Raw genomic sequence first — 14,410 nt, forward strand, 5'->3', positions numbered from 1 at the left:
CATCACAAGGCCATGCCCATGAGACAAAGCAAACATCAGAATTTAACCAATCAATATCAGAATTTAACCAATCCACATCCAATCTAAGGGAGCTATGAACGTTAGGAAGGGTTCCATTATCCAACCATGCCCATGAGACGATGGTGAACAACAGGGTTCCTACTCTCATAATCTCAGTAATGAAAAGAACGTTCTCAAAGCTATCACAAATCCATTGTAATTTAAGTCACAATAAACCATTAAAAACTAAAAGCATTCCTATTAATCAAACTAGAATCAAAGTTAGTTCAACTTAACAAGAATCAAAGGCATAAAAAGCACCCATCACACTACAAGCTTCACCTCTTGGCCCTAGCTAAGAGGTTTAGCCAATCACAGACATGATGGACTAAAATCTCTTAAAAGCATAAAAGGAAAATGAAGAAATAAAAAACTAGAAGAAAGAGGGAGAAAAACTCCCTAGCCGGCCAACTCTCTCTCTCTCTCTCTTCTCTTCTCTCCTTCACGTCCGATCACGACTCGAAGGCTGCCCGTATCATTCCCCCTTTCACGCTCTCTCTCTCTGTCTCTCCCTTCTTTTATAATGAACAGGGAGGTGGCTGGGTCGGTTGCAAGGAACCGACCTTGTTTACGCTAAGAGAATCCGAAAAAATCCTTACGCAGTCCCTATTTTGGTGCGATAGCAACATGAATACCAACCTACGTCGGTTCGGTCTTGGGACGACTAATCATCCCACCCCTTTGATTTGACTTCGTGAACATGGTTGAGACCCTGTTTTCGTGAATTTGGACGGTCATGATTGGCCATCCGATCACTTCTATGGTTACACAATCGGTCGTGAAAGCTGGCGACTTCCGGACGCAGATTCCTTTGCATAAGGAAGATTGCGGTGGTATCTGTGAGGGGTTTGTGGTTGAGAAATCCGTACCTTCCATCAGCTGTGTGATGAAATTTTGGTCTGGAATCGAATACTTCGACGTGCATTTGGCGCGGCCCACCTGAGGGATTGTGTGGAAATTGTTTCGTCATCCAGCAAGGTGGAGATCAATCCTTGCCGTGTTTCTAACCAAGATTACCAAGATCCTGGTTAGATTCATCATACATTCGAATGGACAGTCCGGATCAGGCATTTGGATCATGATGATGACCCACCGAATTTTATCTGCACTCCCTGTTTCAAACTTCGCAAGCAGAAGGGAAAAAGGAAACTCCTTGGTTTCTTGCGATCAAACAGTCTTTGACCATTCTTCCTTAGCTCGGTGTAGTGCAGATGCACCTTCATGCGTGCACACTCCATTTGATGTGGGGTCCACCTAGGGAGACTTCTCGAGGGATCTAGTTCATTTATTCATTTCTCCATCTAATTTGAGGGGTTGAGACCAAAATTGACGCATATCCAGATATCAGGTGGGCTCCAGATCAGTGTTTTGTGGGCTGATCTGTCCGTTGGGCTACTTTCACAAGGATCTAATGGCTTAAATTCGACGTGTATGGTTAATTTAGGGTCCTCGGGCCAGATATAAAGTTTCGAGCCAAACGGATGGTGGGAACCCTGTGATCTTGCATTTAGGACGATTTTCAAGCCTCTTCATCATTGATCACTTGATTTTCTCGGATCTCTGGCATGTAAATTCTTCAATCTTAGTCCCCTGGGGTCCATCCCTTGCCTTGGTGATTTCTTAGCGTTAAATCCATGCTTTTAGTCCAGGCTCCTAAATTCACCTTGCAGCACAAACATAATTAAAATAGGTCATTAAACAGTATCATGTTCGCAAATTCAGGTAATAACTGGGGTCTAATATGCAATATTTGACCCTCAACAATTAGTCGTACCAACACCTTTTACATCTTGATCCTAACTAAACACTAATGACCCCAAGCGCCAAGATAAACTGAAAGACCATGAGTGGTCATCTATGATTGAGAATTGAAGAAATTTCGTTGTCTATTCAACCACGTATAAATGAAATCAAGTTATTTGTGAAGGGGGGAGGGGTTCATCCTTCAAATATGTTCTTTTTATATTTCATCTAGAAATACTTTTTTCTTACCACGACAATAGAGATAACCTAATTCGTACAATGAGAGAGTATAAGTAAATCAATTGTATTGAATTGAAAAAAAAAAAAAAAAACATATAATAATGATCAAAGTTTATGATGTAGATGGTGAGGCCTTAAATCTAAGTCTTCATTGGTCCAGTGACTTGGGAATAAATGAAGGTAATTACACTACTGAAAAGAAAAGAAAAAGTTCTTCCTTACAATATAGCGGTCGATGTAGAAGGAAGAAAACTGCACTACTTCTAATTTATGTCAGCACAGCATAGTAGCGTAGATAGACATGATTACACTACTCCTAAGCTAAAGTTGATCCATTGTATCAGAGTAAACGGGTTATCCTAGTCTAGGATAAACTATGATATTTTAAAGACCACATTTCCATTCAAAGGGAGAGAGGAGAGATCTCTACACCCATTTTCTACCACCCTTCCTTCCTTTAATCCGTAACGCCTTATCCAACCCTTTACCTTAAGCCATTCTTACATCCACACACCCTTATCCATACTTTCCCACCATCCTCAACACCATTCACACAAGGGAAGAGAGAGGAAATAGACTTCCTTACTCCTTTAGCCTTTAGCTCGACCATAACCATTCCCCAATGACCCATCCATCCATTCCTACACCATTTTCATTCATCCCCATCCATACACTCTTTATCATCTTCATTATCAATTCCACCCTATCCATCCCTTACCACCCTCTAATATCTAACCATATGTCTAAACTTCTATCCCTAGGTCGTGACTCTCATCTGCACCATTCAAACCCTCAAGCTTGTCTATCCTATCCGTCCACCCCAACACAAACCATCAACCAAATATATAAACTTTTTCAAACCACCAATCTAGCCAATCTCAACCATCCAAATCGTCAAAACATCCATCCAACTAAAGTCGAATTGTCCATCCATCCTTACAACATCAATTGTATCTCAAGTAATGGAGTAGAGTGGTGATTAAGAGATCTGATAATCTCTTTCTTTAAAAGTGTTTGGCTTCTCCTTCCCTTTACTCACATCTTTTTTAAGTCTTCAGTAGAGCACTTGATCACCGTTTAGTTTATCATAACTATGCATTAGCATCATCTCATTTTTCTTTAGGTCAAACGGATTATGGGGACCATAAGATCTAAAATCATGGGTCTAGCTTAAGGGCATTTTAATACAATTTTTTTAACTGTGAATTTTACAAAATCTAATGCTTTTATAGGCTTCTAGGCATAATTCTAAGCAATTCTTACAAAATGATACATATCTAAATCATCACAATTAAAGAGTTATTTACAAAATAAGTTAAAATTCATATTAATTAAGGAAAAATACACATAAAAAGCGATATGATGAACTTAAGCTATTACAGAATAAATAAATAAATAAATCCAGGGCATTACATAGGGACTCAAGCCACATTAACTAGTACAAGACCAGAAGCTAAACTAGCTTACTGATCTTAAGTTTCAATCTAATATGCGTCTTCCTAAGACTTCGATCTAAGATCGCCACCAAGTTAACTTTGAGGAAAATTTGATCATTGGTCATTTGAAACCCTTTCTTGAGAAAATTCAAAGATCCCATCCACATTTGCCTCATCAGTGGCTTAATCTTTGAGTATTTGGAGTTGGCGCTAAGGTCAGTGAGTAGACGGACGTCTCTCAAAAGATCTCTTAAAAAATGGGTCAAAGTATGATATATGACGCTATAACAAGGATGGTGGAGGAGAAGATTGAGGAAGTTAATCACCCTCCATAGGTATTTGTAGGCAAGTGGTAAGTAATGTCTCATTAAGACCATTTAAGCACGTTGATCGATGTGGACCGATCATCTCAGAAAAGTTCATCTAGGTCGTCGAAAAGTCAACATCATATAAATGAAATTCGTCATGGATTTAATATTGACGCCACGCAGCCAGTGCTCGTTTTATGTTGGTACAATATATTTTAGAAATCGAAGAGCCACATTTAATGCAAAATCGCTTGTGACAAAATGATACCAATCGATAAATCTACATAGGAATACATGCAATTTCCTGTTCAAGGTGTGATAATCACTTAAAGAAAGATTGAACGGGGATAACTATACAGTGTCACAAATGAACAACCCGAAAAAAAGTAACAAGTGTCGAAACATCCGTCATAGCCGAAATATTATGGACCAAATTAAAGGGTTCAGAATTTAAAAGTAAATAAACTATTGTAACTCTTAGCCACGACTTCTAGTCGACCACTCGCTACACACATCTCTTCCTCTAAACTTAAAATTTCCTACTTTTCTGATCCTATCTACATTGAGGAGTCACCTATCTTGGCATGAGAAGAGTGATAAGCTACTACAAGGGAAGTTAGCTCTTTCCCTTTCTTCACCTTGACCTCTTGAGGCATTTCTTGTTTGTTTGACAACATTTCTAGTTACCTTTTTAGTTCTTCTTCTTGTATCCGAATCGACTCTCTTTCAGCCGTAATTGTCTTTACATCTAAAGTCAAAGTGTCAATCTATTGAATTTGGCCACCCAAAGAATAGACAAAAGCAGTTATATCTAAGATCAGTTGTTGATGAGGCTATAGGATCGCTTTAATTCGACCTATATTACTTTTGCCACTTTGTAAAACCGAATGTCCAATGAAATTTTCCTTAAAGAATCGGTCTGAGACTCATCTAGCCCTTTTAAAGCTTCTAACTGATTCACATGTGCGATTAAAGACTCTAGTCAACCATTTGCTATGATATTAGACAGATGGAAAGCGAGCAGTGTTTTTATCTCTTTCTTCAAGAATGATATCTCAGATGGATGATCAGTGAGCGATGGCACCAAATAGGCAGAGTTGTCTCCCTTATGATGTGGCTCAAGAACTTGAAGGAGTTGGCTGTGCAAAGCTTTTAAATCGACCAAAAACAGAGGAGAATTATCTTCAGCCACTCTTTCTGAAGGGCTAGCTGACTCTCCAACTCGTGGCGATTCAATACAATGGGAGAAGAATTCTCAGGGGGTTGTGCCATAGGAGTTAGTACTAATGAATCCACCACAAAACAGATGAAGTTCGTTATCAATGCATTCAACGAGATAGTGGGTTCAGCAATAGAAAATGGTTGCTCTGGTCTTTCAGCGGAATCAATAGAGATCATTAGTTCACTAATAAAAGGATCCATAGCGACAAGAGCATCCCCTAGATTATTGGCTTAGTCGGTAGGATCATTTTTCTCTTCATTTCCTCGACGTGAAATGGATCTTCAAATTGGGAAGGGATGTGACGATGGTTCAACCTAAGTGGTTTCAAGATGAGCCAAATGTTGATGTTTGGACGGAATATCGGCTAGGACCTCTTCCCCAACAGGAGAATGTTCTAGGGGACTATCTATATCCATCGCGGCTTCTGAAGGCCTTGCATTCTTCTCTTATTTTCTTATCAATCTTCCTGCCCTAACTGTAGGCACAGATGAAATCAGGGGAGGTTCCGATACTAAAACATCCCTCATGATGGTCAAATTGGGACGAGCCACCTTTACTGCATGATTAATAAAGATCATGGTAAGAAGGAAGGAAGAAAAAGGAAAAAATTATAACAGAGTGATCATATGAAAACATACCCAATAGGTCACCTAAAATTGTAGAGTGATTTAACAACTAACAACCATTGATAGCCACCCCAGACCTAAGAGGTTCGACCAATGCAAAAGAAACTTCCAAGAATGGTGGTGGCCCTTTGTTAAATATAGAAAAGTCAATTTGGTCCTTTTTCCATAATTGTCCTAAGAGCTACTCACAACACAATAAAAGCCTCTTGCATATACGGCTGATATGCCTCAAAGGGTATCATGGGGTTGAACTTTAGATTATAAAATGGCTCATATTTATGTATGGTCGAAATTTGATTAAAAATACCTGCCTTGGCCAGACCAGGAGCTGTGCGTTTCTGTTTCTTTCTTTGCCCTTCATCTTGTTGAGGCTGAGATGAGGAATCACTGACTGAAGGAGTAGTCCCTTTCAATGAAGAGCCAATCCTTTTTTGAGAAAGTCGAGGTTAGGAGATGATGCTTTAGGAGACGAAGAAGGAAACAAAAGTCTTGTTGTGATCTCTTGGATTGGCAAAGACCACCAATCGCCGTAATATGCAGCCCACCAAGCTTTGAAGGATGACGAAGATGAAGGTTTGTTAGGGGTGGCAAGTAAAATGTTTGAACAACTTTACTATAATTCAAAAAGAAAGTTACTATCTCATTGACTAATTTAATATGTCGACGCTTGAAAGGAGGTTGGTTGAGAGAATGTTGTATCAAAGGAAATGGGATGGTTTGGCCGAAGCCGAATTGCCGAGCGAAAAGGTTGGGAGAATAGAACTCTACTCCATTCTTGGCATTCTTTCCCCTATTGATTTCGACACCACCAACCAACTGTTATGTCTCGGGCAACTAGATAACTGGCCCAGATCTGACGACAAGTTGATACCATAAATGAATTGTTGGGATCAAATCACCTATCGGTGAACCAAATGGGACCGATGTGCCTCCATTTAAAAGGGCAGAAGGTTTGGTCATGACGGTCAAAGGGAAGAGTGTAGAAATATTCGATGCACTTGTCAAAAGAAAAAGGCTTAACATGAACTAAAGTTCGGTGTAGACCATAAGAGGCAAACTTATCCATGGGCAAAGTGATCTTTTCACTGAATTCTTGAAAGTATTCACGTAACCAAAATTGAAGAAGCCAAAAGGGGCCCCTAGTTGAATGAGGACATTCGAATGAAAGTTCACAAATACTTCGAAAAAGTTGTGATAAGAGAAAGGGATCCGGCGCTATTTCATGGCCGTAAACTATGGTTTCGACCAATCCAGCATACTCTTTGGTCACTCCATTATGCGGAACGCATAAAAGGAAGTGACAAATCCACATCAATAGAAAGGAATAGTGCTCCTAATTAGAGACCTCACATTCAGTCTTAAGCTCTAGAGCCATGAAGGTGCAGTACCATTTACCGGCACTGAAAAGGCTAAAGGTAGATTCCGGAGGATCCCTCGGATTATACGTACCCTAGATAAATTTTGAAACCGGTAGGAGGAAGGCTGGTAAGGGCACAAACATTGATAATGGTCAGACTCATCGAACCGCATATAAAGTAAAAAGAATTGGTCGACCGACTCCAAAAATATGCGACAGCAAGGATAAGAGAATGATTAGATTTGATATCGCACACAGAGAGGTGGATACAATGAGAAATAACGAGGTTGTCCGATTGATCCTTATACCTAGCCTTGACTCGTTTGTACCAATCTCTCAACTTTTTGAGATAAGTTGGCCATGATTTGAAATTTTATCAGGCTCCTAGTAATTCTAGTTAAATGATTCATGACTGTGTAGGAAGGTTTCTTCCTTGTCAGATGGAAAATGATGAAAACTGTCTTCTAGGTTTGGAGTACAAGAAGGGAGAAATGCGGGACCAAATAAAAGGAAGAATCAAAAGTTTCAGACTGGGATTCAAAAATTACCACCGAGCAAGCCGATTCACAGAGAGGTTCCACCAGATGCAAAAGTGAAAAGATATAGGCGCGGTGTGTTAGAAAATTTAGATTTCTTTGTAGCATAGCAATTCGCCAGAGGAAAGGAATTAGGGTTAGGATATTGAAATCGACAAACAGAAAAGAGAAACAGGAGCAATTGGCTGTATATAGATAAGCCACATGCGTTGCGTTAATTATTACATAATGGTTTGTACAAAATCTGAGGCAAAAGCTGCCATAAAGATATAAAGATATCTTCTCCAATTAACGCATGGTGGTGTACGGCGAAAAGAATAATACATTAGAGACGTCATCTAAAGATTAGGCAGCAAATGAAGAGAATGATAAGTGGTTGATCATTTATTACTTGAGAAAGCTTATCAGATTTCTCATTATTTTTTGCCCAGTAACAAGAAACATGAGGGGTGGTGTTTGTACCAAAATATTACAAATCAGATCAATGTTGTAGGTCATAACAGGTGGCACATACGGTATCTTTAAGGCAGTTGTTGAGCAGACAACTTCTTTGAGAAGCCTTGGCTTTACAGATATCTCCATATGAGGACGGATGATTGTTATCACCATATCAGTTATGGAATGTGTTCGACGAAAGTACACCGTGATTTAATAAAAAGGTGTAACTGCTTGTTTCCATTTGGTTGCACGACAGGATGCCACATTAGACGATTGGTTTCTCTCCCTTTACTTAAGAATGCTATATAAAAAGAAGATTGATTCGAGAGGAAAAAACCCAAGATCTTTATCCGCATGACTGTAATGATTGTTGCACCTTTCGAAAGTCCTTGGCTGTCAATGCAAAAATAATTCATACGACGAAGAGCCATAACCTCCAGAAGTCACCTAATTAACTAGCCCGTGGTTAGCTGAATAGATGGCTAATCAGTCGATCAATCGACACATGTTTGGCACCCTTCTGATAAGAGAATGTGCAGAAAGAGATAAGGTCCAAGAAGGCCTGAGGTGGATGTCTGGACTACAAAATGATGATTGAAGTGGATGTCTGGCCCACAAAATGACGATTGATGAACGACAGCCACATGCAAAAAAGCAGTGAACTTAGATTCTTGTTTGGTCCCAACTACACCAAAAGTCACAAAGATAATAATGCATTGTGCCTTGCCTTTGCACACGGCGAGATTGCCACCCAACTGCACGGTGGGGGCTGGCACCCTTTCCCTCCCAACTGATCTCTCCACGTTCTATCTCCACATGTGTGTTCGTTACACGTGCCATATTAAAGAATAACTTAAAGAGATGCTCCGGTGCTCTCATAGCACTATCAGTGCTCCCAGTTGCATCAGTTCACTAGAAGCTCCAGTCGATTAATCTGAGCTATCCATCAAATCTAGAACACTTTTGATGGGTTACAAGCAAAAAAGCACTGATGGAATGATCCAATCAATCCCTACTTAAGCTTTATTTTCTATTGCCATCCTTTCCTCCTTGGAATCATAAGCAATCCATGATGATCTTAGACAAATAGATGGATGAGATCGTTGAATGGACCTAATTTTGTGTAGACGATCTGGACCGTCCATATTAAAGGCCATTTGTCAAATGGTTAATATTTCTCAAGTCAGGTGTGCTGTTTGCATTGTATCCTATGAAATATGGATTGGTCATAATGAATGGCCTTGATCAATGAAGTGGACTAAGTGTCCCAATGCAACTTGGAGCACTATAAGTTCTTGGAGAGCATCAGAGCATTTCCCAAACTTGGGAAAATAAAAATAAAAATCATTAATTGACTGGTTAGGATATCTTGATCATTGTTATTTTACATAGATCCTCCGCACCCAGCAGATCTATGTGTTGAATGGTCTGAATAGCTGACATCAGTACTACATAGGAGATGATGAGTCTCCACTATTTTTTTAAATGAAGCAGAAGCAAACATGTGGCTTTAGTGAATCCCTAACTGTAGGGCCCACCTTGATGAGTCGCCACTATTTTGCTTACATCCATGCCGTCCATTCATTTTGACAGCTCATTTTAAGTCACGAACAAAAAAAAAAAAAAAAAATGAAGCAGATCTAAATTTCAGGTGGACCATACCACAAGGAGCAGTGGCGATTGAATATGCACCGTTAAAAAACTTCTCGACGGTCACCAGAATGCTTTTTTTGCCATCTAACCTGTTGATATGGTCACAAAGACCTGGATGAGAGGACCACACAAATATCAGCTTGATCCAAAACTTTCGTAGCTCGTAAAAAATTTTTTAATGGTCAAATGGTCAATCACCACTGTTTCCTGTGGTCGTCCCTTAGATTAGGATATACTTTATTTTTAATAATATCATGCACTAAAATAAGCCATGAAAATAGATGGACGGCGTGGACGCACATACATCACGGTCAGCCCCACAGGGATCCACCGAAGCAACTTCCAAAAGTAACACAGGCTTGCAGCCCAGGTATAAAATATGAAAAATGTGCAGGATCATTAGTTTATTCTTTCTGATTGTCTTTTCTCTGCACATCTGGTCCACTGACGAGGGAGGCGGATTGGCTTGTGTATCACACACCACCAACATGATGCCACCAAGTTCTGGGGGCCACCATGAGGTATGTGTTATATCCAAACCGTCTGTGCATTTGATGAGATCATTATAAAGTTTGAGCTACAAAATAAGACAGATCCAAAGATCAAGTGGACCACATTGTAGAATGGAGTGGGGATTAAACATCTACCATTGAAACCTTCTTGGGGTCACATAAGTTTTGCATCAATCTGATATTTGTTTTTTCTCTTCATCCGGGTTTGTGTGACCTTATGAACAGATTGGATGGAAATTAAATATTATTGTGGTGCCTACGAATGTTTTAATGGTGGGAATCATTGTCCCATTGCTATTTTTGGTGTGGTCCACTTGTAGATATGATTAGGTTTTGAGATCATGATCTAAAATGATATCGCTAAATCGATGGATGGTGTGGATACATAAGTAACTTTGATCTCCTTTACATTATGGACCGAGGACCTGACCTACTCATTTACGCACACCAGGTATACACACCACCGAGGTTGGTGGTGTGTGGTACACCAGCCAATTTGCTTCTACTAAGGAGCAGTAAAGGGTATTCACAAGCGGAGCTGGACGGGAGTCAAGTTATCTCGGTCAGCGCGCTCCACTCAACTCAAAAACAGCTCTGACTCGTCTTGGCTCGAAATTGGAATCAAACCAAGTCGAGTTAGATTTTGGAGTTCGAAAATATTTCAAGCCGAGTTTGACCTTGCCCTGAGCTTAACTCAACTTAGATCAAACCCCAACCCCAATCGACTCGGTTTGAATCGGTTCAGTAACTTGATTATTTTGGTGTTGATGCTACTAGCTTAGTGTTTGATCAAATGACTCAACAAAGTATTGTTTCGGGTGCATACATTCTCCGTGGGATCAACTGGTGGCGAGGAAGGAATAGATATGAAATAAAGCACTTTAAAAAAATATATACTTTATATTATAAAACTACCCTCATATATTAATTTTGATGATGCCCGCCAAGTGTTTGATGAAATACCTGTAAATTGTTGATATTGTTTTGCATTCTATGAGAAATTGCATATGCACTCTATGTATTTAAGAAAATGTCTTACAGGCTTGACCTGGCCCAAGCTACTGAACGAACTGAGCTGAACTGGCCAGTCAAGCTCGAGGACCGAGCTTAACCGAGTTCGAGATAGGGTTAGCTATTGGCCCAGCCAGGCCATGCCAAGCTCGACTTGATTCGACTCATGAACAACTCTATTCATCGAGGGCATCCTAAAGCACAGCTCTATCACACACGTGTGCCATTTCAGCATGTGTCGGAGGATGTCTGAAAATTGCCAAGCTCACCGTAGTTGGCTGCCCATAAAAGAATAGAAATTTGTTAGCTTGGATATTCGGTGGAGCCAGAAGAAAAGATCATCTTGCTATACGTGACAGAATCATGGCATCAATCAAGCCATCCACCTATTGAGAACAATTATGGATGGCCCATGCTTCAAAAGTTAGACAATCCAATCCATCAATCTATAAGAATATGATAATAGATATAAGAAATAAAAAATAAAAAATCTATAAGTATATGATAATAGATATTATGAAACCATCTTAATAATTATTGTTGATGTAGAAATTTGGTTCACCTGCACCGACCTCCGAGCTCGGATTCCGACTTCTGGATACCTGCACAAAGGAAGGACAAAGGAGACCCTGGCTAGGTAAGGGGACCCTTCGATGCCAAAGTCAGGCTAGGAATCTGGGTCTAAGTGGTGTCGTAGGGGTTTGGGTGGGAGAATGTGTACCTGTTCCCGTAGAAATGTCTCCTATTAATACCTTTTATCTAAGGTAGATGTGTCCGCTATTCTCAACACCTTATTAGGCCTCAACCGCGAACAACGGAGGTCGTGCAAATGGAGATCGTGCGAAGATCGTGCAGGTGTGGGCAGTTAAGCAGTTATCTTGAGAACGTGACATCAGGGATAATCCGAGCATTAAGGTTGAACTGAGGTCCAATCTCAAAACGGTCCTTGCGGTCGGTTCTCGCAATGGTGGTATCTGCCAAACTTGGAGGGAGAGATTGCCTCTACACTTATATTCCAAGTCTGATTTCACTTTACTTAAAGATCGGAGGAGGTTACACCACACTGCGTAGTGCTTCGCTAGCCCAAACTATTCGAAGTATGGCACGGGTCAACTCAGAGTGACATGTAAAATTTTTCATAATAGAAGCCCCCTACTCCCTGAGTCCGAGCTCGGACTTAAGGAGTACAAGATTTGGTGAAACGAACAATCGCATTTCCCATAATGAAGAGTCGGCCTGCTCAGGTCATGTCGTACGGTCGCATTTATACCGTTTCATCATTGAGGCGGCGCATTATTACGTCCCTTCAAATACGCACGTATCACCACTGAACACGTGGCGACAGTTATAGATAGGAATCGCTAAGGCCCTTGCGGGACTGCTGCATGGACTCTCAGGAGTGGAGTCGAAGTGTAATGACTGGTTGGTGGGACATGGCTCGAAGTGCAGCAGCGAATGGCCTGTTGCCACGTGCTTCCCCAACTCGGCTGATGTAGGTTTGGCTTCGGAGACAGCAGTTTGTAATGATGGCGAACAGTCACGCTGGGGCTATATAAATCATTCTTTCCTCCCCTTCAGCATTTCTACGCTCTGAAAGCTTTGAGAGTTTCTTGCTTTTAGAAGATCTCCCAGAGCGATAACTTCCAGTGAGTTTCTTCCATTTCCGATCTTCTTCCGTTCTGTTTCCCTTTTACTTGTCTGAATACAATGGTAGGAGACTCGGATGATGCCCGGGAAGGTCGTTACTATCAAGAAGAGTCTGAGCCAGAGAGTTAGGACTCCAGGCTTGAGGCCTCGGAGGGGCCTTTGGAGGTAGTCTCACTCTACCCGCGTCTGCAATCAGGGAGGAGCTAGAAAGCCACCTCCTACCCCAAAGGTTCAAAAACAATACTCCGAGACTCGATGGGGAGAGCCTAGCTGGGCCATCGGGCGATCGGTCGAAAGAGCTCATCCCTGGGGGGCTCCGTGCTTGTTGAGTCCCATATGGCTCAAATTCGTGAGGAGTTCTAGATCCCAGACTCCATGATCATCTCAGCCCCAGCCCCAGCCCCCCATGACGTCCCAGGAGACCCCGTTGATGGCGACGTTGTGATCTTCCTCTTTGCCTTGCAATGCGGACTCCAACTTCTGATGCACCCTTTCCTCCGACCTCTAACTGCAAAACTGAGACTAGCTCTGGGTCAGCTCATCCCCAATGCTTGGAGGATCTTGATGGCCTCGTATATGATATGGCATCAAGTTCAGAACTAGGAACTGACGCCTGACGAGTTTTTATCCTTATACAAGGCCAAACACGACCGTAACGAGCTGTGTTGGTATTACTTCGCCAGTAGAGCCCATCAGGGCTCGGGTCTCGTCCTCTGACTCCCTACTTCCAATAAAGATTGGAAGAATAAGTGGTTCTGGCCTTCAAGAGAATGGGAAGCGCCGGGTACTGAAGTCAGAAACCTGCGGGTCTGCGTACCCACAAAATTTTCTCTTCCAGGTCGGATTCCGAGAGATAGTTGTCGACTATTTACTTTCTTGATTAATTCTACTCTGACCGAGTCTTATTTTCCCTTGCAGCTTTCCCAAGGGGAGCCCCCCACCTCTCTTCACCCCTCAAATCCCAAGTTATCAAGGCGAGGTTGTGTCAGGAGGATCAACGCATCTGGCACTATTTGATTACCCAGGACAACCTCCACCAGTCCGAGCTTTACTGACTCAAATCTTTTGCTTCTGCTCTGAGTAAGTACTACTCCCACTGTACTTGAATTTCTTTAGTCTTTGAACTTTTCTAATCTTTAATGCTTACGCAGGTATGGCCGAGTTGTCCGAGTCGAGGAAAAGCAAGGTTCCGACCATTAATGAAAGTTGTGATCCGAACCTCAGATCAAGATTACTCCCCGAAAGAGGGATGAGACACCACAGGTCGAGGTCTCCATGGCTGACGTTGTGGTAGCTTCGAAGAGGAAGGAGACACCTCAAGTCGGGGTCTCCATGCCCCCTCTGAACCAGAGCGATTGCGATCAATTCTTCCTTCAAGCAAGAGGAAGCGCGCAAGGAAGGGGACGCCGCCATGGCCGAGGCTCCGGCATCGACGGCTAGTTGAGTCATGGAAGCAGCAGAATTTGCCACTCTCCCTGGGGGGGTAGGCTACCGCCGAGCTACCACATGTCCGGCGTGGTCAACTGGGCAGCCAGGCATGCCCCAGAGGAGGAGATCGCTGACCTGCTCACCAAGCAGCACAAGTCTTTCATCAATGACATCGCTTCCGTCTACTACAAGG

The sequence above is a fragment of the Magnolia sinica genome, chromosome 4 (genome assembly GCF_029962835.1).
Source record: "Magnolia sinica isolate HGM2019 chromosome 4, MsV1, whole genome shotgun sequence".
In the NCBI taxonomy this organism is placed as follows: domain Eukaryota; kingdom Viridiplantae; phylum Streptophyta; class Magnoliopsida; order Magnoliales; family Magnoliaceae; genus Magnolia; species Magnolia sinica.